The sequence below is a fragment of the Magnolia sinica genome, chromosome 7, assembly GCF_029962835.1.
Source record: "Magnolia sinica isolate HGM2019 chromosome 7, MsV1, whole genome shotgun sequence".
Classification (NCBI taxonomy): domain Eukaryota; kingdom Viridiplantae; phylum Streptophyta; class Magnoliopsida; order Magnoliales; family Magnoliaceae; genus Magnolia; species Magnolia sinica.
Window position 1 is genome coordinate 13,996,952 of NC_080579.1, and position 25,486 is coordinate 14,022,437.

Consider the following 25,486-nt stretch of genomic DNA (forward strand, 5'->3'; position numbering starts at 1 on the left):
TGGGATAAATGGATTCTTTGAAAATCATGCCATATTAAGACTTAGGTGGGTGTAACCATGTGAATTTAGAGATTTTAAGCATGAATTTACCCCATTTCCTATGGTGTGGCCCATCAAGGCCTTGGATTGATATGATTTTAACATTTATGGTGAAAATGTTGCGGTGCACCTGATTGACGGGATGGATCAGTAGATACTTAAGGAGATATTTAGTAGTGATCATATTTTAGTTATGAAATAATAGATGTATGTTGGGGTATATTATTTTATCTTGAGATGTATCCCTGCCTATTGTTTCAGATATTTTGAGACTATGGTTATTTGATAGGGAGAAATGGTGAGGTGACTCAAATCAACTGATGCTGGCCGTCTATAAGTGATTAAGATTGGAATATCCTAAACTTTCGATTAATGGCTCAGAAAATAGTAGTCTAAGAGATAGATTGACTATATTCCGACGATATTCCAACTAGATCGTATTAAATTATCAAAGGATTAGAATATTTCAATTTAAGTTTTCGTTTTTGTGTTATTCGTATCTACTATCCATGATGAACCCAGTTATAAAAATGGTTTGGACCATTGAAACATGAGCATAGATCTAACAGCCATAGTGTCAAAACATCATAAAAGAGGATGCATGGGACGCATTGTCATGGATGTTACTCTTCTGAGTTGACTCGGACTCAGTCTGAGTCTTATCTGGTTTGGCAACTATGAGTCATCCCTCACTCAGGCAAGTCACAACTCGACTTATGACCAAACAAGCCCAGCTAAGAGAGAGAGAGAGAGAGAGAGAGAGAGAGAGAGAGAGACCAGCGTTGCTAGTTGAATATTTGGGTATGGTCATCACTAACGTGGGGCCCAGCTTACACACCACTCAGATGCCTTGAACTTGTTTGATTAGAACATCTCCTGGATGTAGAGGTACATTTGAGAATGTGGGTGTTGTGCAATTTAAAGTAGAGCCTACATGATGCATAGTTCAGATTTATTATTAAATCCATTTTCCTGGAATCAATCTGCACCATCCATTTTCCTTACAAGATGGCTAGCATGATCTAATCAAAGCGGCTTTTAACGAAAACATGCAACCATAAGCCTAGTTTAAAAACCTGATAACTCGACTCAACTCGATCTTCTCTGGATCAGGTTGACTCAAAGTCTGGATCAATATTTAATAATTTATAAACTAAAAGTATTTGAAGTGGTGAGTAAAAATTAAAATCGTCAGCAAGCCGAGTTTTGAATCGAGTCAGCAAGCCTTAGTACTATGATCACAAGTGAGGCCTACGTGATGGAGGATCTGTATTGATGATTGGAACCATTCCATACAATCTACATGATCGACCATTTTATTAAATATTGATTGGATGGCCGTTGTTATCCTATCAAAGTGGTTCTTGATGAAAACATGCAATCAAAAGTGGGTCCCACTTAAGAAAGTCTACAAAATGATGGTTAGACAAGTTTTCCCAAAACAAACAAACATGGATTGCCATTTTCATAGCAATGATTGGATGGTTAGGATAATTCCATCAAAGCCATTCACAAAGAATACTTAAATCAGAAGTGGGGCCCACATGGTGAATGATCCAGATTAGTTGATAGGCAATTTTCCATCAAGCAGCATGGAAAATCATTTTTCCAAGTAATTGATCAGATGCATAAAGAAGATTTTATTTAATCAATCAATGAGGAACACATGCAATTAAAAGTGGGCCCACATGAGGGACTGTACCAATTGGTGATTAGATAAATTTTCTACAGTTAATATGGACCTTTTGTTTATCTGGCAATATATTTATCCAATGTTTAGGATTGTCCAATCAAAGAGATTCTTGAGCAACACATGCAATCAGAACTAGGGCCCAAATAACAGACCGTCCAGATTCATTATTGGACTTTCCAGCAATTGATATAGACCACTCCTTTTTCCATTTCATAAAACGAATATAGTCATCCATTTTCCTATCAATTAATCTGATGGCTATGTTAATCCTAAGAAAGCATTTCTTGATGGAAACCTGAAAACAAAAGTGGGGCGCCCTCACGACAGATGATAATAGACTCATTTTTCTACAAGAAACATGGGTAGCAGTTTTCCTAGCAATTGAATGGATGACTAGGACATCCCATCAAAGCTATTCACAAAGATTACCTAATATAAAAAAAAAATCAGGCTCAGATGATGGATGATCCAGATTAATGAATAAATGATTTTCCAATGGCTCATATGTGCGATCAGTTTTCTTAGTATTCAATCGAACGGTTAAGAAAATTTAATTAAAATAATTCTTGAGAAACACATGCAATTAAAAGTGAGCCCATAGAGTACAATCCTCAATAAGATATGGTATGGATTCTGTCTGCCACAAGCAAGTTATTGCAGTGTAATTAGGCCACATGATCATTGACCGCATTTAATGCAGTAGTCTTCCTAATGTCACTGATGATGTGGATGGAAGCAGATTGGCCTGTGTACCGGGCACCAGTGACATGGCTAGTGTGTTGACGTCACCAAGTTTTATGGGTCTCATCATGAGTTATGTGTGATATCCAAACCTCCGGTCCATTTGGTGAGCTCATAGTAAGGATTTAACCTAAAAATAAGACATCAAAGATCAAGTGGACCACACTACAAAAAGCATATGGGTATTGAATATCTACCATTGAAACCCTTTTGGGTTCATTGGAGTTTTGGATCAATGTGATATTTGTTTTTCCTCTTCATCTGGCATGTGTGTCCTTATGAGCATATTGGATGGAAAATAACCACTATAGTGGGCTCTACAAATGTTTTAACGGTGAGAATCCTTATCCCCACTGCTATTTTTGGTGTGGTCCACTTGAGATTTCGATATCAATCATTTTTAGGATCAAGATCTAAAATGATCTTGCCAAATGAATATATGGTAAGGAGATAATAAATACATCAATGTGGGACCCATGTAATGTTGATCTCCTTTGAGCTGTTCGTGCAACTTAGATATCGAGGAGTGTAGTGCTCATCCTCACACCACGCGTACCACACCAGCCCAAAAATAAGTTGTTGGGATTTTTGGTAATTATGAATGGTGGTATCTCTAGGTAAAAGGAGCATCATTTGAGTTCAAAATGATGGTGAACATTAATAATGGAGGGATGCCATTGTTGAAAAGATATTATGGAAGAAAATGTCTTTTCATAAAAATGGTCTTAAAGCAGCTCTTGTGATTTTATATAAACTCATCTTTGGGTCAATTTAAAAACAAGAATTTCAACAATCTCCTCTCCTTCTTCTTCTTCTTCTTCTTCTTCTTTTTCTCTATTCTTGGTTTTAGATGATTTTTGAAAAGTTACAGTTTTCAGGCGTTAAATTGCAAGTACTTTTTCAAGCAGTAAATTACAAATAATTTTCATGGAGTAAGTTGTAACAATACAGAAGTTAGGGGTATATGTTGTAAAAGCTTATTTGCGGCTTTTCGATTTTGTAAGCCGAATTCTACATTTCTCTGATCTTAAAGAAGAGGCTTATTGTATTGAGGCTTATTGTATTCTAGACGTGAATTTGCTGTAACTATCTTACAGATTGGTTTAATCACAAGTAGATTACGAATATTGCCTTAAAGATAACGACATCGTAACACACTTTAAACCTATATTTAAGTGATTAATTTTTCTATCTTTCCACCTCAACCCTGACATGAGTCATATCCAAAGCTCAAGTGGACCACACCAAATATAGCAATGGGGACAATAATCCACGTTAGTACTAATGATGTCACCTCACGTTAGCTATAAAAAAAAAAATTGAAAAGAAAAAGAAAATACATACAGATTTTCCAAAAGGACATTTATTTATTTCCACTTTATGCAGACGCGGTTTGGCTAGCGACGCTTCCACCGGCCCGGTTGCTAGTGATCAATGCTATGTGGACCCACCATGATATATGTGTTTTATCCACGCTCTTCATCCATTTTGAAAGATAATTTTAGGGCTTGATCCCAAAAATGAGGTAGGTATAAATCTCAGGTGGACCACACCGGAGAAAACAGTAGTGATTGAATGCCTACCATTAAAAACCTCTTAGGGCCCACTATAATGGTTATTTGACATCTAACCTATTGATTAAGCCATACACACTTGGATGAAGAGAAATACATATATATATATATATATATATATATATATATATATATAAAGCTTGATCCAAAATGTTTGTGACCCCAACAGGTTTTTAATGGTGTGCATTCAATCAACATTGTGCGGTCCACTTGAGATTTGGATCAACCTCATTTTTGGGCTCATACCATAAAATGATATGGAAGAATGGGTGGACGGCATGGATGAAACACATACATCATGGTGGGGCCCACAGATCAACGACCACTAGCCATTAGCTAGTTGCAGGGTAAGTAGCCAATCCGTTTCCCTTCATACCGATTTTCTCCCCGGAAATCCTTCGTAACACATCAACCCCATCTTTCAACGTGTGGAACTTCTTTGAGCCTCACCAAATCGTATGCATTAGATCCACACCATCCATCCATTTTTACCTGACCATTTTAGCGCATGAGCCCCCGAACGAGGCTGACAGATGCAAAGCTCAAGTGGACCGCGATACAGAAAGATGTGAGGATTGAACGACTACCCTACAAATCTTTTTAGGGCCCACTTTAACGTTTTTATTTTTACATCTAACCTGTTGATAACATTACACAGACCTGGATGAAGGGAAAACACATATATCAGCTTGATCTGAGCCTTCTTTGGCCCAAAGAAGTTTTCAACAGTATACATCCAATTTTTACTGTTTCCTGTGGGGTGGTCCACTTGAGTTTTACATTTGCCTCATTTTTGGTAACATGCCCTAAAATGATCTAGAAAAATGAATGGAGAGAGTGGATCTAACACACACATATTATGGGCCCACTGAATTCCCTGCACGTCAAAATTTCTTCTATTTCTGGGTTGGGTACTTGCGACTCTATTTTAGGACATCCGTTTTGGAGGCGGTTTGGGCAGTGACCCTGCCAGCAGCCAGATGGCTGGGGTCAAACCTCTATAGGCCCAGCATTCAGGGTATCAATGGGCCGAGCTCGGGCCTGTAAAAACAGAATTTTGAATAGGCTCGACCTGAAGGAATTCAAAATCCGGGCCCAGATCTTCCGGGCCCAGCCTATTAACAGCCCCACTCAGTAGAGCTGTACACCAGTCGAGTTAGATCGGTCAGCTCGCTGGATGAGTCGAGTTAGATCAGTCAGCTCCCTCGACTCGACTCGGAAAAGCTCAACTTGCCTCGGCTCCAAATTGGATTCGGACCAAGTCAAGTTGGTTTTAGGAGCTTGAAAAAATTTCGAATTTCGAGCTGAGTTCGAGCTCACCTCAAATCAACTCGGATCAAACCTCAACTCGAATCGATTTAAGTCAAATCAACTCAGTGACTCAGTTATTTTGATATTGATGTTGCTCGCCGCGTGTTTGATGAAATGATTCAATGAAGTGTAATTGGCCTCATATCTTGATTTTGATGTTGCTCCCCAAGTATTTGATGAAATACCTGTAATGTCACGCCCCAAACTCGGAAACCGAGCTTACAAAATTTTTAATCGTTGAATCTTGTACCGACAGCCTTCGTAGTACCCCATTCTCGGCTCCCAGCGCTCATATACCAAATTTCGATCCTAGGATCATAAAAGGAGGATTTTTCAACGTATATTTAACTTGTAATAAGCATAACCTCAAGTTTACCCAAATCACAAAGGCAACATCATCATCACATATCCATTAATATAAACAGTTGAATATAATACTGAAAGAGAAATACATATATCGAAAATCAAAGCTCCAAGAGACCGCTGCACGCTCCAAACTCAACGCTGCTACGACCTAACGTCACCTGCACATATTTATCGTGCATAAGCTTATAGAAAGCTTAGAGGCTGGTGTAATTGTGTGCAATGTATGTGTGAAGCATATAGATATCAAAGTAAGCGAAAATACTGATAATCCATAAATCATATAATATCAGAATAATACGAAAACATGCTGGTAAGTCCATAAATACTATTAGCCTTATCCAGGCTACGCAATGCAAAAACATAATAAGTCAATATCGTATACTAAGGAAGCAATGTAAATCAACTATACAATGCGGAGACATAGTAAGTCAAATATCATATACTGAGAATGCAATCAATATACAAATCCTGATGAGTGCACAAATACCGTTAGGATCATCTAAGCCATATAAATGCAGAAACATAACAACCCAAAATGTCATATGCCACGGATGCAGTATGTGGTGAGAATGAAATGACCAAGCTAGAGTGTGAAGTCGGGATGATAATACGTAATATCGCAGGCTTTGGGGTCCATCAAAAGGGACTTCTATCCAAACTAGTCTCATACCTAAATTTGGATAGTCAGACTCAATGTGGTATACTCCTACTCTCAGGTTGGTCATGCGCTCCAACTGAAATACTGGCCATTGCGAAGGTACACATAATAATTAGTTGGGCACCACCAGCCTAAGTGAATAACGAATGAATGAATGAATGAGTAAAATGCTGAGTATGCAACTCCTGCTCAATAAGTCCACATATCAGTACTGTATACCTCTAGGATCATCACCGGGGTCTATTACACTCTACGCCAGCTTGCCGCCCCTATCCGAGCGCATAACTGAGTAAGTGGAAGAGACCTCACTATCCGTCTGCCAATATCAGGCCCGGCTCGTCGATAGCGAACCTATTCCTCAAGCTGGTCAAACTCAACTTAGATATTGCCCTCTCACTTAGGGGAGTAAGGTCACACCCCCTCCCAACCGACCACGACAAAGTAGGAGATGCGGCCTACTGGTATACAGCCCTCATGCGCTCATATATATCCACTCAGTCTCGACGTTGGGGCGTCTCCTGGCCATGGAGGTTTAGGAATTTTCACCTAGGGACATCTATGGCACCTATATACTAGAACCAAACATTTCGGTGTCCCATTTGGCCATCCACGATATGCCTGTGGAGGCCACGACCTTAATGTCGTTAAGGCGTACGGTAGTCATATCACAAAATGTGAGATGCATGAGTCATACTATCTAGTTATGCAGCAATCTTACGCGTACCATGCGTTCATATGGAAAACTCCTCCTATCAGGGAGTCCTGTAATAATCTGCCCTATGACATATGTAATGGTCAACCACATCTCATAACAAACATGTAGATGATGCATATGGTCATATATCATGATGCCATGCTATCACATACTCATAATCAGTTTTGATAACCGGCACCAATAATCGGCATCGATAATCGGACTCGATAATCAGCCTCGATAATCGGCATCGATAATCGGCCTCGACAATCAGCCTCAATATTCGTTCTCCATAATCAGCCTAAGGGAAGGTCACAATGTGGACATTTAACCAACATTGCTCCCAAAGAGTGGCCCACATAGAGCCAAACATATCGTGGGCCCATAGCCTCACACACATCACTATGGGCCCCATATACATCACAATGGGCCTCGGCACATGGGCCATAATTACATCACGTTGGGCCGCACTTGTGGGCCACATATACATCACAATGGGCCACATCTCAGGGCCTCATATATATCGCAATGAGCCACAACAATGGGCCTCTTATACTTCAAGTGGGCCGCAATACATGGGCCTCATATACATCAAATGGGCCGCAATACATGGGACTCATATACATCAATGTAGGCCCATCGCCTAGCGGGACTATCTACACCATTTATCTATTATTAGAAATCATTTTAGAGCATTACCCAAAAAAAAAAAGATGAATCATATCGGAAGATTATCTGGACCATACCACAAATAGCAGTGGAGATAATGATTTCCACTGTTTAAAATTCCCAGGGCCCACCATAACATTCATTTTCCATCCAATCTGATCATAAGGTCACAAGGACCTAGATTAAGAGGGAAAAACACATATCATAATAATCCAAAGCTGTTGTGGTCCCAAAAAGGCTTTCAATCGTAGCCGTTCAATTCTCCACTATTTTCTACAGTGTGGTCCACCTGATATACGAATCTGCCTCATTTTTAGTCTCAAGCATTAAGACGATCTCGGAAAGTGGATGGATGGTTTGGATCTAACACAAACCTCGTGATCCGGCCCACACAGCGATGGACGGTGTGGACACAAAATACATACATTATTATGGTGTCCACGGAACTTGCTGACGTCATCAGCAGCTATATTGCTGGTGTGGATGGACGGTGTGCATACATGCTGGACCCACAAAACTTGCTGGCGTCCTTGCAAATGGACGGTGTAAATGAAACACGTACATCAGGGTAGGTCCCTGATCTGGACGGTATGAATGAAATATGTACATCAAGGGCCCCACATCTAGATGGCCGGTCTGGATTTAAAACATATCAACGGTGGGTCCCACAGAATTTGGTGACGTCACTACAGCAGCCATATAGCTGGTGTATGGTGGTCCAGCCAATCCACTTCTATTCAAAGTAAGCCCGACATGTGGGATGGGCTCCCACCGTCCAAGCAATGGACGGTGTGGATATAAAACATATGCATCATGTGTGGGCCCCACACGGATGAACAACTTAGATATAAAACATACCCCATGATCAGGGCCCACAGAACTTGCTGACGTCATCAGCTCAGCTATATAGCTGGTGTGAGGTACAACCAATCCGTCTAGCAGGTGGGTCCCACATGGGGCCCACCACTTACGTACATATATATATATCACATATATATAATATAATATTTTATTTTATTGTTTGAAAAGGGTCCAGCGTCTAGACCTTTTGGATGCTGGACAGACGGTTTAGATTTAGGACAGATACATCAAGGTGGGGTCCCACCTACCCACACGTGTCACATGTGTGGGGTGAGCCCCACGCATCCAAATGGACAGACAGTCAGGATATAACAACACCTCATGATGGGACCCTCAATTGCTAACGCTAATGCAGCAGCTGAAGCTACTACCTGCAATGGGGCCCACCGTCCAAAATCTGGATGGTATGGATTTCATCAGGTGGGACCACACATGTGGCCCACCAGCTTGGATGCTGACAATTGTATTTTCCTCTCATCCAGGCCTGTCTAAATGAACAGGTAAGGTGGCCCCGCTGAATGGGCAGCAAGGATAAAATCATCACGGTGGGTCGTTTCCCTGGACGTTAGCAAGGTGGGCGGCACAGGTGGCTGGCATGGATGTAGAATACACACCACGTGGGGTCCACAACGCATGGGAAAGAAAGAGAGATAGAGAGAAAGAGAGAGAGATCAGTGTAGAGGAAGGACCCCGCCACTACGGGCCCCTCTTGATCACAACACATGCATTAAAGTGGGTCCCATCATAAGTGGGCCCTACATAAAAATCAAGATCCTATGCTACGATCACCCACCGTTAGATTTTGGACTCCTCTTTTCATTGATGTGTTTTAGAGCTCCAATGGATAAATTTCAATGGTTAAGATAATCTTTGGAGGGTGGGATTGGGTGGTAGGAAGGTGGGCCACACCTAGCTCTTTCTCATGAAGAGCTTGGACGTTCTCTCTCATGGTGGGGTTGCTTGGGAGTGAAGAGAGAGATGAGAGAGAGAGAGAGAGAGGTGATGTAAGGGATGGGTGATGGATGGTGTGATGGGTGGAGAGAGAGAGAGAGTTAACTTTAGGGTACTTGTGTAAGAGAGAGATAAGGGTAGGGTATGGGTTACTTATACTTAACTTGAGGTGTGATGCGTACTTGATTAATGCGATTGATTGAAAGGTTCTCTTGGGTTTTGTAAATGCGCGGCGTTTCCTTGAAATGAACGCGGGCCCACATCTTCCGTCCTGGGAATCGCATCGGTGCGCGAGACACGGCGTTGGAACCGTGGCGATGGCGCGGTCACAAGGGTACAAGTCTCGAGTCGAACTGACTCAGATCAACAGGATGCAACTCAAGATCACACGTAAATGCCGATTATAAATCGTGGGTTACCGAAACTTGACCAGGAGGACCGCGGAAGCCTACAGAACAGTACGGTCTAGGATACGGGTCTTACATGTAAAGTGTTGTTACTGTTTTGTATTTTGTGAGAAATTGTAGATGTATTTTATGTGTTTGAAAAAATATTGCATAGGCTTGAACTCAGCTCAAACTGACCCGAGGTGCTGATCGAACTGAGCCGAGCTGGCCAAATAGGCTCGATGACAGAGCTGAGCCAAGTTCGAGCTGAGGTGTGCCAAGCTCGACTCAGATTGACTCATGTACAACTCTACTACCTAGTATAATGTATGTGTTTTATCCATTTTGTTCACCTATTTTAGTAGTTAATTCTATTGCAGGAGCCCAAAAATGAAGTAGATATAAATTTCAGGCAGAGCACACCAATCCGAAATAGTGGTGATTGAACTTCCATAGTTAAAAACTTCTTAAGGCCCACTGTAATGTTTATTTTCCATCCAACCAGTTGATTAGGTCATATAATGAATGGAAACAGAAATATAAGCTTGATCCAAAACTTCTGTGATTGCTGAGAAGATTTCAACTGTAAGAATTCAATTCCCACTCTTTCCTTTGGTATGGTCCACTTGAAATTTTGATTTACATCATTTTTAGCCCAAGCACTTAAATGAACTAGAAAATTGAGTAGACAGCGAGGATAAAACACATACATTACGGTAAGGCTCACAGAACTTTGACACCAGTTAACTAGCAGGTTGGTGTAATCCACTCCGACAACATCTTCAATTCTGGTAGTGCAAGGACTCTGTGAGATCCACAGTGATATATTACCTCTCGGTTTTAAAATATCTGTGTGCATGCTAAAATTGATTGTGCACTCAATTCCAACCAAATAACTCTGACCTCAAGTGCCAAGATAGGCAAATACATCAAACTCGACCGTATATGTCTGAGACCTAAGAAAACCAGTCACCTATTCAACCACTCGTAAGTTGTTTAAGATAATTAGGTGATGATCGAAAGGTAGGGTTCATCATCTGAAAATGAGTTACACTTTGACTTTCGTACAAAAGGACTTTCAGATACAAATGTTTAAAAAAAAAAAAAACGTATAGTCAACTGTAAGGAGTAACTGCAAAGCATCTTTCTAAAAAAAAAGAAGAGCTTGTATTATAATGGAAATATCTAGCGTGTGAGCATAGACTTAAATTACTATTAAGGAATACAATTACTGGATTACTACTACTCCTAATATAGGGTTAAGCTGCTGGTTATGATAAAGAACGTAAAAGGTAAATTATGCTAAGGAACATAAATGATAATTGATAGATTTGTTTTGATTGGGTTGGCATGAGATACTTTGTTTCATTGAACTCCTTTGTTATTTATAGACTTCCTGAAGATAACCATCTAGATGCTTCTTCCCACATCCCACAGTTATAGCAATGACTTCAACACCACTCAATTCTTCTAAACTCTTCTTTAACATCTATCCCAGTAACTGCTCTTCTCACTTAACCACGTTCTGCTTCTGATTTCTCAACCATATTCTACCCTTGGATGACGTGTATCACTCGACTAATGCTAGTTGTTATTTTCTTAAAAAGTACCTCAAATATCTATAGATCATATGCATGTTATATACTTCTTGTGCAATGACATGTGCCCCTCAGTCGATTCACCTTCGAGAAAAAAAGGTGAAAGCAATGGCGGTTCATTTTTAAATGCAATTAGCCTTTCCTTTCACATGTCAACTCCCTATTGGTTCTACTCAGCCGAAATGAAAACCCAAATGATGGTCTTGCTTTTTCCATGGCTGTTATTGTGACACGTAGAAATTTATTTTGAATAGCGAATCATACAAGAGACATGATTATCCCTACATTAATGTGCATGTTCCTGACCGATATATACGCATTTTCAAATCAATTTTTTTCTACAACTCTTGCTCACTTATTCATCTTTGTCTTCATCCTTAAAATTTTTATTGTTGTTATAGCTACTCCTCCAACCTTTCATCGGGAATATCTCATATAAGAACTAAACACCCTCTTTTCAGCGATAAAAAATATTTTTATGCCCTTATCAATCAAAACAAAACATTCATTTTGAAAGTGCCTTGGTTTGTCAATTAACATGAAAGTTGAGTCGATAAGACATGTGAGCCCCATATGAAGATTGATCAAGCTATCTCCTCATCCGGATGTGTGTTCTGAACTCATCAAAGGTAAACTTAGCCTAAAATCCCATGTCCCAAAACACCCAGGTATATAAATCCTTAAAAAGCTTCGAACAACATAGGAATATAAGTATGAAAACTGATTTTGCAAACAGGAAAATTCTCTAATTTTTCAGCTCTCTTCGATGTATCGAGCTGACATCGAACACTTGTTTTTGATGACATCGATACAGCCTCGATGACATCGAATTAAGGTCTTTTATGACCAGTAACCAACATGATATTTGGAAAATATTCTCGATGAATCGACCGAGCTTCGATGACATCAGAATTCAAATTCTGATGACATTGAGCAAGGTTTGATGTCATCGAATATAAGCTAGTCTATGTCCAGCAAGCTTCAAAGGTAAATCGAGAATTTCTTCGATGATTCAAAATGAGCCTCGATGACATCAAAATTCAAATTCCAATGACATTGAGGGAGCTTTGATTTCATTGAATTTGGACAAGACTGGTCCAGCAAGCTTGATAGGAAAATCATCTGGAAATGATTCAAGAAATCGAGATACCTTCGATGATATCGAAATTCAAATCTCGATCATACCGAAACTAAGTTGATGACATCGATTTTGGACAAAGGAGTGTCCAATAAACTGACAAGGAAAATCTTCTGAAAAGATCAATGTATTGAACTAGGTTTCGATGACATCGACATTTGAAATCCGATGACATCGAAGTAGGCTCGATGGCATCGAAGCCAACCTGTTCATGTCCAACAAGTTCTTGTGTTATAATGTCGAGGAATCGAAACATGAATTAATGATATCAAAATTCAAATATTGATGAAATCGAATCGGTTTCGATATCATTGATAGTCTATCAAAAACTTCCTGGTATAACTTTTAAGAAAGTTCGTATCATCGAACTATGATTCAATGGCATCGAAAGTATACGTTCGATGACATCGAATTAGGATCAATGATATCGAACTCAGTTAGATTCTAACAATTTTATTTCTATTGGAACTTTTTGGCTATATATGGAGAGTTTGTTCTCGGTTGCTAGGTAGAGAAAAATAGAGAGCTTTGAAAGAGTAATTGCATATCACCTACCCTAAGCTCATTTTCTCATGGAAGTTCATCCTTCAATCCACCCTCATCATTGATATTCAATGGAGTGGATTGATGAATGAACTTCCTCATTTAAAGATCATCCAACTACTATCGTAATGGAAAATCATTGAGCTGGGATACCTCGAATGCTTGAATGCTTGGAATCACTCATTCTCTGTCACGCCCCAGACTCGGTAACCGGACTCACAAGGAACCTGATGGCCGGTTCTGACCGCAACAGCCTCCGTAATACCCCATTCTCGACTCCTGAGGTAGGTTCCGATCCTGGGATCCTACAAGGAGGATTTTCATAACAGTATAATCATTTTCAATACGAGCATACCCAAGATCACAGCAAGTATATCTGAGAATAACAAAGGCACACATCGCAAAATCCACTAAAAATTTGAACTTTTACAATCATCCAAAAGGTCCAAAAGGACATACATGAGAATAAAAGGAAAAGAGAGAGAAATCAGCAACACTGGAGTCCTCACTGCTCAACTCTACTCCACGCTCTGCTGCTACGGCGCCTACCTAGAGTCTCCTGCACGCATCAAACGTGCATAAGCTTATAGAAGCTTAGAGGGTGGTGTAAGTGTGACAATGGTGCACAGAAGAATAGTGGGAGGTATAAGGAGAGAAGCATGATCAATGAACATATCACTAGTCTTACCAAGGCTTCACATGAATGCGATGCAATAAGTAATGGGTGCCATACTAAGGCAATGTATGAAGGGGGGCTTGTACAGCCAATGCTAATGAGATGCAAGTAATGTCAGTGCTCAAATCTAAACTATATGTCAAGTACATTTTCAATCATAAGGAAATCACCGGGGTCCATTACACTGCTGAATGACTGCCGCTCTGCAGACCCCGCACAGTCAAACGAGCGTAAGGGACCTCACTACCCGCCTGTGGACAACCAATCACCAACAAGGCCTGGAGGTAGCGGACCCATTTACGAGCTGGTCAGACTCAGCCTAGCAATGCCTCCTCACACCAGGCAGGTAAGGCCACACCCCTATCCAACCGACTACGCGATAGTGCGAGTCGCGGCCTAACGGTATAAGGCCCTCGTGTGCTCATGTATTCCACCCGGTCACAGCGTTGGAGCAGATCCTTGGTACCATGGAAGTTTTAAAAATTTCACCCATGGGCATCCTATGCACCCGGTATGCTCAACTAATATTTTCGGTGTCCACACATACGACCATCCACGAATACCCCTGTGGAGGCAAGGCCCTGATGAAGTAAGGACGGATATCCACAAGCTATGCAATGCCAGATGCATGAATCACACAATCACCCATGCATCAATTCCAGGCATCCATCTCTTGGGGAGATAGCAACATGTCCTATACAATGACACAGCCATGGCCAATCATACCTCAACCAAGCATGCATATGATGCGTATGGGAGTGGCCCATGAAGATGAATAGGGGTGCTGATGAGGTGAAGATGAACTCTCTACCTAACTATGAAGGGTCTAGGTACTTAACCAATTCCTCATAAGGAATACAACCTCTAGTGGGGGCCCATACACCTGGGGTAGCCCACGAGACTAAGGACCTAGACTAAGGACCACGAGACTAATGGTATAGGCCTACATAGATGAAACGGGCCTAGCAAAGGTCTATGGTGGGCCTTTAACCACCTATAGAAGCCCATGGGCCTACCTTAGGGCCACCAATGTGGACATCCAACCACAATTGGTCCCCAAGAGTTAGCCCATCTCTAATTGATCATGGATCAAGGCCCAAGGCCCACGCAACATCAGAAATAAGAAACGGGCAGCCATAATCATATCACAAATACTCATGTTGGGCTTCAGAAAGGTGGCCCAAGGCCTATCTACAACATGGGTCCAAGGGAAAACACACATAGCCCAACCCATATATATCGCTATGGGCCCATAGGGGAAAGGTTAGAGCCCAACATAAAGGCCACTAATCCCATATATTGTGGTGGCCTAGTGGGCAGCCCATTGCTCAAACCACATGGGCAAATGTCATGCTCTTAGTCAAGTAAGTTGGGCCTACAACCCGGCCCAAGTATTAAAGTTGATTTGGTGGGCAACCAAGGGCCCATCTACTTGTATAATCCAGCCCACTAACCCAACACAATAGTATGGTAAAAATGGCCCAAGAGTTCAATGGGCCTATATGGAAAGTTCTAGCCCAATTGGGCCTAAAGAATTCAACAACCAGCTACATTCATGGACCCGATTAAATTCAACTGTGGTGGGCCTCAAAAGTGCATTTATCAAGCCCAACATTTAAGGAACCAAAGGTATAAATTATTCTCTCTAAGATCTTCACAATGTAGTGGGCCCCACTCCTCAAAATTTCAGCCCAAAGGCCAATCATAATTATAACAAGTTGCTGGATTTTTAACCCAACTAGTTTATGGGCTTATTGGAGTCCAGTAGTTGTTTCATTTGATTAGGACATCAGCCCAAGTGGTCCAGCTATCAAGTCAGAGGGCCCCACTACATAGGGTTACATCATACTACACAAGGGAGTAGGTGGGCCACACTGCTAGACCAAAGTCCAGCAGGTAGCCCACATGGGGCGTCCCATATGGGCCTGGGTATTTGGCCCAAACTGACCCGAATTTGCAGGCCGCACCACAGTCAGCTCGATTGTCCGTTGGGCCTAAAATTTTGTAGAGTGACACTTCTATAGTTGAGTGACATCCTCACAAAATTTCATAATTTTTTAACACTTAAAAATATTTTAATTTATTTAAATGAAACAAACTGTCCAGAAAATTGGACTGATCTGGACACCATATTGTAATGGGCCAGTCCAGCCACCACCATGGTGTGTACAGGTGTCCATTGGCCCCCAAATTTTGTTGGTGGGTCCTAACATGAGTGAAACACCCCTCTAAAAAAATTTATAATTTTTGGATACTCATAAATATTTTAATTAAATTAGGAATTTCAATCTGTCCAGGAAGAGATGTTGCTGTCCATGCATTGTTTACCCAATAAGGTGGGCCCAACCTTCATCCAAGAGGGGGAAAATGGAGGTTTAGTATTTTCTTCATAAAATAAAGTAAGGTGGGGTCCATAAAAGTGGCCCATCCTTCAGAGAAACCAAGCTAAAGTGTATGTTTTCCCTCCATGCATGTGGGTTGGACAGCCCAACAAGGTGGACCGCCCACCCCTATGGGCCTCCTTTTTGGGTACCATATCATGGACCATCTGAGGTATGACCCATCACACCTCATGGTAGGGTCCACACCTTCTCATTACACCCCATACTTATAAAGAAAATAATGACAATCATGATCCAAAAATCCATGCAATAGTCCAGGTTTTTGGACAGCAATATATGGCTGGACACATCAGCCTATATTTCAATAATCTCAGCCATAAAAAGGGTGTGTGGCCTTCCTCAGTGGGCCCCACATAAGTCCAGATCACATACTAGGACTAGGACACTTGCATGCATTGATTAAGGTGTCCAATGATCATGGAGTTGGGTGGTAAGGGCATCCCACCTTGCTGGATTTTTATTTTTTATTTATTTTGGGACATCCAAGGCCCACTAAATGGGCCACACACACATTATCATCCATACATCAGAAAAAAGAGAAGAAGAAAAGAGAGTAATCCGGCCATAGGGATAGGGCCCCACCACTAGTGGGCCCTCCCAAGAGTGAATCATACTCATACAACTACATTGATTGTACATGCAACATAAAATCACTACATGCATGTTCTATAATTGTTATGGATGGTTGGAATGCCATCCCAACATGATCCTTAGGGTCTAGATGACCTTAAGATGGAGTGGATCATTAAATACATCATGATGAGGTCTATGGAGAATGGCCCCATCATGGATCATGACATGCATGTAGGATGGGCCAAAGGGCCACATCCATGGGATCAAATGGGATCCCTACCATGGATTAGTGGGTCCCACATGATCCATCTAGGAAGAAAATAAGATCAAAGGATAGAAAACAAGATTAGAAATTATAATCACCCACCTTAATGGATCCCACTCCAAAGTTACATCAATCTTCTCTTTATGCTCCAAGGGACATGTTTCAATGGGTGAGATGGATTATTGAAGGTTAGATGGGAGGTGATTTGAGGGAGAAGGGGCTGGAGAAGAGGGAAATGGGGCTAGATTTTTTTCTAAGAGAGAAAGAAAGAGAGAAGAGAGTAAAGAGAAAATAAGAGGGAGAGTATGAAAATTGCTAGAAAAGAGAGAGAGGAAAAGTAATCATCACTCTCTCTCCTAGATAAGAGAAAAATCATCATAGCTATGGTGATATAAACTATGTTGCTAAGCTAGAGTAGGGATGGGTAGTGTGTGGGTGGTGGGTGGTGTAGGATTTGGGGGTTTAGGTAGTGTATGGGTAGTGTGTGTTGGAATTTATACAAAAGAGGGTGGCCACCTTGAAAAATGTGCCCTCCACACTAGGTGGGCCACATGATCATGCTCAAAGGCTACAAATGAGATGCACATAACTTATGATCCACACATCGGATGGACACACAAGACGCATCATTGGAACCGTGGCGACGATGCGGTCACAATGGCATAGGTCTCAACTCGATCCGAGTTGGGTCTTCATGACTAGACTCACAGATGACCGCAAACACTATCCAAGGGTTACAGGTCACCAGAATTCGACCGGTAGGATCACGGGATCAAGATGGATGGAATGCATACTCACACACACATATGCACACCTGCGAACTCGGGTCGGGTCTCACATTCTCTAAAATAGAAAAACATTTATTAGAGTAGGATTTTAACATAACCTTGACCCAACCCATTGCCTTTATTGGAACATCATCAAGTGTTGCGGATCAAGGGAACTGAAGAATCTTCATCATCAAGGATGAGATCTTCATCAACGTGCTTAAGGGGGCTCATCTACTTATCTGTAAGTCATTAGAGTCCAGAGACCCTGTTGATCATTCCTTGTATAAGATTGGGTCACAGGTACATCTCACCCCTTATAAGTCCTCATAGGAGGCCTCCAACGGGAGAGTATGTTTGGGTGTTGTGTATTGACCCTTGCTCTTGTGTAGGGCATAAACTTAGGTCTTTTGTGTAGGTCTTTGGCCTGTGTGGCATAAAACGGAGGTTCCTTATGTAGATTCTTGGCCTGTGTGGTCTAAAACAGAGGTTCTGTGTGTGGATACTTTGCTCTTGTGTAAGGCATAAAACTTAGGTGCTTCGTATTGACCTTTGCTCTTGTGTAGGGTATAAACTTGTGTCTTGTGTAGGCACGTCTTAGGTACCTTATGTAGGTCCTAGAGTCAACCTTGTGTAGGTTGTAACGATTTAAGGTGAACCTGATTTGAAACCTCCGTTAGTGAAATCTGGTACACTCATGGGATGAGTGCATCTGCCGGGAGTGGAGTAGGCACATAACCGAACCACTATAAACGACTGTGTTTGGGATTAATTCTTGCTTGAACTTTTATTATGTTAATCTTTTACATGCAAGCTTGATAATATGAATGCCTTGATTTGAATCACATCTCAGACACATTCACACTTCTCATCCATCTTAGACTATATGTTGAATCATGCTTAATATTGAGTAGTCTTATGATTGGATCCTCTACTTGGCTTGGAAGCCATTAGAGTTAAATTGAGAAAATCTTGATAGTTACATATTAGATCAAGATTAAGTTAATATGATTTAAAATAAGGCATAGAATTTTAAAGTCCTATTCACCCTCCTCTAGGACACCTTGAGTTATTTTCACTTCAACTAAAGCGATCCTCACCGCAATTTCACATTTCACTTGCACCAACCTTCCACTTCAAGTTATTCACTAGGAAATTTCAATGGTTGCATTTCTTCCCAAGTTGTTCAGATGAAAATTTATTACTTCAATTTGATTCCTCGGATCCTATGGGTGCCTTCAAAGCTTCATGATCATGATCGAAACCAATGAAAGGGTGGACAGAATGATACAATCGCGTACTCCAACAACATGGCAATTCATGGAGACAAGTCGACATCTATAAATGCATTAGGCTCTCTCCTTTTGAATATCTAGCATATACTTCACTCCTTTCTATAGCTTTGAATTTCTTGAGCCGATCGACTAACACCTTCTATTTTGGATACACTCTCATGAGCTCAACAGTCATGTATTGTCCTTTCACCCATCCTCTTCCCTTTGGTGAAATAGTCTTCCCTAGTTTTTTCTAAGACGATAATCATTACTTCAACCTTCCAAAAAAAAAATGAAAGAGCTTACTCAAACTTCATGCTCCTACAGTGCCAGAATTATGTTAAAGCTCGTAACCAAGAACACACAACGATCCTATTAATATGGATCGTTCATTATTTTCTTTGTGTGAATGTTGTACAAAACACGAAAGAATATGTTCATACGAGGGGCTATCTCAAGGTCGACAACTAGCTCTCACTTCATTTGTGCTCGACCATTTGTATCACGACATGTATAAAGCAACAACTAAATTTTTTTATCACAATGGAGGACCTTTATGACTTCTCAAAATGTGATTTTATGAATATTTTTATTCTTTTACTTGCAACCCTTTTACTTCCAATATATATATTCATCCCCCTTTGGTCAATGCAATATCCTTTATTGCAGGATCACATATATATTTACAGAATGTATGAATTTCTTCTTCTCTCTTTGTACCGATGTGCCCAACTATTCCTTTTATCCTTTCCAAAATATCAAAACCTGCCTAGCCAGGTTCATCAAAAAGGATTTTGTCCTGACACAATCGAGCATATAGACAGGGCCTGAGGAAATTACCTCATTTGCAAAGAACTCTCCTATGGTGGCATTGTGGAAATTGGAGTTACTGTTAAGACAGGGGTTGAGCAATATTACCCCAACCTTCTTGCTTGCCAATTTAGCTTAAATCAATGCATTCCTTACCCTTTCACTAATAAAACCGTCAATCAACCTCCTCATTAGTGCTTGATCTTGGAATCGGTTGATGTAAATGCTTATACTTAAAGTACAGTTAGGATTGTCAAATTTCGTAGTTTTGAATGGATCACAAGAATTCATGAAGATATTCTTCGACGACTCATGAAAACTACATAAAGATTAGATCAACATCTCAAGGAAGACTCATCATTGTAAGCTTTATATTGGCTTGGTTCGAAGTTTGAAGCATCTCTACGTATGTGTCAACCATCAGGTGGTATAACCTTAGATTAACCCTAGGTTAAGTGTATTTCACATGCTATCATAATGAACATAATTCTAAATAAAATACATTGAAGTTAGGCCAGCCTGACTTCTAGTTTGGTTAGCCTAACTACCTTCGACTAACCTAACATATTTCGAGCAAGTATATAGCAAGATAGAGATTTTCCACGTCAAGTTCGGCTAGCCCGACCTTAGGTTCGGCCAGTCGAACCTGTCTGCTCGGATAGCTTGAGTGTGTTCGGTCAACTTTCTAACAACTTTAAATCATTGACTCTCAAGGAAATTTGACCAGTCGAACCCTATATTTGGCAAGCCAAACTGGAGGTTCGACTAGTCGATTTTTTGAAAAGTCTTGTCCTGTGAAATCTGAATGTCGTTGGATCGATATCTTTGGAATTCAACCACTAAACTGAAAATTTGGTCAGGCGATTTTCGAAGTCCTCTGGTTTTAAATAGAGGCCTTCTCTCATTCATTTGAACAATAAAAAATCGTGAACAATATACTCAAGCAATGAGAGAAAGTCAGGGCCATCTTAAGCTATTTGTGCGGTAAATTTTATTTTAATTTAGCTTATTCTATTATCTTTTCTCAAGTTAGTTTTAATTATTTTTAATAGAGTAATTCATACTTGAGAATTAGAGAATTGAATTTGCAGCATTAGGGTTTTTGTTTATTGAATATACATTAGATCCCTATACTCTTTTTGAGTTCAACACATATGTGTCTTCATCAATATCCCAAGAAAGAAGATCGTTGCAATTAAGCTACAGTAACGTCTTTGACTCAGCATTTGAAGATAAGTATTGTGTTTTATTTTATTATCTTTTAATTTTTATGAGATAGCCCGAAAATCTCAGTGGGTTGTTTTGTAGTGATCTCGTGAAAATCACAAATTGAGTTTTGTTATGATAGCCCATGAAAATCACAAGAATTGTATCAGGTTGTTAAGATGAACCTATGAAAATCTTGAAATAGTGAAAACCAAAATTACGAGGGTAGTAATTTTGGGAGTGGAGTAGGTGTGGGGTTTAAATACCAAACCACTATAACTCCTTGTGCATTGTGTTAATTTTTTAATTCTTTATATGCTTTCCTTGTTATTAATTATCTCATACTAAGTTTGGTATTTTGATCTCAAAGACTTCGTGAAATAAGGTTGTCCTGCATAAATCCTTTAGGTGAAGGTTGTCATACGAATTATTTGGAATTAAGATTTCAATTCTCTAAGCAATTGAGAATATTTGTTTTATTATTTTACATTATTTCGAATTATTTTGTACCGTCCTATTCACCCTCCCTCTATAACATCTATAACTCGTTCTTTCAGTTGGCATTTATTAAACTCTCCACAACAACTTCCAGACAATAACTGCAACTTTTGAGCTACCTATCTTTTAAACTCATCCCCATCAAATGATCACTTTTCATGATAAGTGGTAGAATTACTACGATAAATTAGCCACGAAACCTACTGACCTCATCATAGTTCAACTCTTTTCTTCTATGACTGGGAAAGAGAAACTCATGACTAAGAAAAAAAGACCAGCACAATCAAGAGGACTACAAAGAAAGTTAAATCAAAGTAGACTGCGTCTCTAGGATGAAGACAACATAGTCTCAGAGAATGTCAGTTACACTGATCACCTCTCCTTCATCAATAACAATAAAAGTGATCAACCCAACATATCCTTAATGCAAGCGCCAAAAGTCTTGACTGCTAGCCCTTCTAAGTTGAAACAACCTGCTTACACTATCCTGGCTTCTACTAATTAGGAGAATTTCAGACCTTGGACTTCTTATAGGTCTTGTTCTGGTGCCTTCTACTAATCATACAATACCTATAAGCTCCTTCACAATGATTAGGGATGACCGAGTCATGAGAAAAACTCTAGATATTTCTCCAACAGCAGTATTGTCTCTACCTCATTTGAAATATTCTGGGAAATGGATCAAGCTAATAAGAGACATGAGGAAGCCAATTTCAACGAGCCTAGAATAAATGAAAGAAAAAAAAAAGATAAGAAAATATTGAATGATCTCAACCTTCCTCTCGATCGTTACCTCAAACCATATTATCTTAATCCACCACATTTTCCTCTTTCTACTCATCCTTTTGTTGTGGCTATTAGTGATCTAACCAAAATTCAATCAATGATCGACCGACACTCCACCTTCGATGTTCACTCTAACTTAGGTGGATATTTTTTCCTTTATTTTTTTTTCTATTTATTCATTTTATATTCTATATCTTTCTTAATATTTCTTATTTATGTAGTAACAATAGAATTTATGGCTGTTGAAAAACAAGTCGTTCATGTAGTAGTCCCTTCTCTTTAATAATTTGAAGAAACTATCACCCCTCTCACTAAGCAAGATTCTATAAATTAAACGGTGGAACTCAGCGGCTCTGATTCTGAAGCAACTACAAGTAATGCACTTTGGCATGATGAAGATATTCTTAAAGACACAGCCCAATCACTGGAGCCTTTACATAGTTCCCCTTATTCCAGGGCTGCATTGACCATGCTTGACCAAGAAAATGATGAGTCAATTGCATTGCCATCATAGAATATCCAGCAAGACACATCTCTTCATCCCACTCTTATATCGACTAACCCTTCCGATGATTGTTGGGTATTATTGAGCATCCTTCTTCCGTCACAATTGCTAGATACATATTAGGGTTGGACGAATAAAAAGAACCAACTTGGCCAATTGATCTACCAAAAACAACTTTCCCTATCCAAGAAACAGTTAATGAGGTTCTTGTAATAGACTCAATTACTTTTATCATATCCAGAGTAACCACTCCTTTGGAACCATCATTTTCTTACACTCCTACACAAACTAAGATGGTAACAACACCTCCAGTTCTTAAGAAAATGTCTCTCGTTGAAGCCATACTCTCCGCTCTTGGCCAAGCTCTCAGCAAAGATATTGTCACTATCGGGTCTTATTAAGACTCAAATATTGCATAATTTTTTCCATTTACATCTTGGTTTTATGAACATGAATCAGCTTAATGTTCTATTTTACTCATGTATGTGTTGCAAGGTGAATTTAAGAGCTTGGATTGAAAAAGGTGCTAAAAAGCATGGATTTGATGCTCAAGAATCACCAAGGCAAGGGATGGATCTGAGGAGACCAAGATTGAAGAATTCACATACCAAAGATCGAAGAAAACCAAGTGAAGAATGAAGAAAATTGAAGATTTGAAGTGAAGAATCCTGAAATCGTCCTGAAAAGTGTATTTTATAGCTTTGAAGTCTATTTTTGAAAACTGCGAAGCAGGAAATCTATTTTAAACAAACTGTGCAGCGATAAGTATATTTTGGAAAATTGCATATATTTGAGGCAGTTTTTAGGATTTTTCAACTTTGTACGAAAATTGAAGTTCCCTACTTATAAATAAGGCTTCATAGGGCATTCCTAAACATCATTCAAGGCATCTCAAAGTAAAATTTAGGATTTTTAAAGAGTTTTTAATTTTATTAGAGTTTTATAAATTTTTTTAGATCTTTTCTATTTGCACTTATTTCTTTCTTCTTATTTTTTTCCTTTCTTATTTTAATTATGTTTTTCTAAGTTCCTTCTAGCCTAAGCTAGAAGGGAAGCACATGGGTTTAATAATTCTTTAAGATTATGATGATTAATTGTTTTAATGATGAGAAGAATGGTATATGCATGTTATCTATTATTTAGGTTTTATTTTTTATCCTCTTATGGGATCCATATGTTTCCATTATATGAGATCCACAATGATGGATAGGCTTACCGTAGATCAATCAGATTTCCTAGATAGGAGAGGTTCTCAACCTGTTATATTTCTTTGATTTTCATTGTCTCATTGATATTGAATTCTTAAAATCACTGACGTATGAGAATATATATCAATGGTGCAAATCCATGATTTTTTAATATTTTATATCACTTATTAAAATATTTAAACTGTTTTATTTTCCGATTAGGCTGACCATAGTGCTCAGATCCTAGTGGTGTTATCCAAGTCATCATGATTTTGGAACATTAACCTATGTGTGAAACTTTAAAGCTTGGGTGTTATTTTATTCAGTTGAATTACATCCATTCAAAAATTCCAAAATCAAATCATCAGTTTAGTTTTTATTACATAGTTTATTTTACACTTGATTTTTTCCTTCCCACAATTCATCTCCCTATGGGATTAACCCTGTATTCACGGGATACTACTTACGAACGTCTGCACTTGAAGGCAAGCAATCAGGTCTCCTTCACCTTCTCTGGAACTTCAACAATTCAAAGATGAATTATGAGCTCTTATATGTTCATGAGTTGTAGAGGTTATTTCCACAGGTTTGGTTGAAAGACTTGTGTTTCTTGTCCATCTTTACCAAGTGTTTTCTTTCTTAGATGAAACCATCTCAGTTAAAGTACCTGCACTTTGCGAATTCCTAGACTTGTGTAAGAGTATCAGGAGATCAATGTTACAGTTGAGAGTATTCAAGCTAAATACTCGGCTGCAAACCTTGAAGTAATGGAGGTCAGTGCTACTGTAGAAAAACTTTTTATTGCAACACCAAACTGAAAGAATCTAAAGTGGAAAGAGATAATCTCTTCGTTTAAACTGTAGCATTAGAGGAGGAATTAGAGGCCTTAAAGAAACATCATAAGAAGATATATATATATATATATATATATATATATATATATATATATATATATATATATATATATATATATATATATATATATATAAAAGTTTATGAGGAGCAAGAGGGTGAGATTAACACTCTGGTTTACTTTGTCCAAGACAGAACAACATCAGTTGGTCGAGCCAAGGATGTGGCCTTGAAGACTGAAGTAAATCTTGCTAAAGAAATGACCAGGCATGCTAGAATAATAGAGATGATCGATTCTTTTTGTTCTTTTAATTTATAATTTTTGATATGTAAAATAATTTTTAAATTTATAAAATTGGCCAAAGCGCCATTTTGTCTCTCCATACCTCTTGACCATTCTTTACGTCGATTTTTTTTTCTCTTTCTTTACACTTAAAAGGAGTAATTGACATAATGACATGGC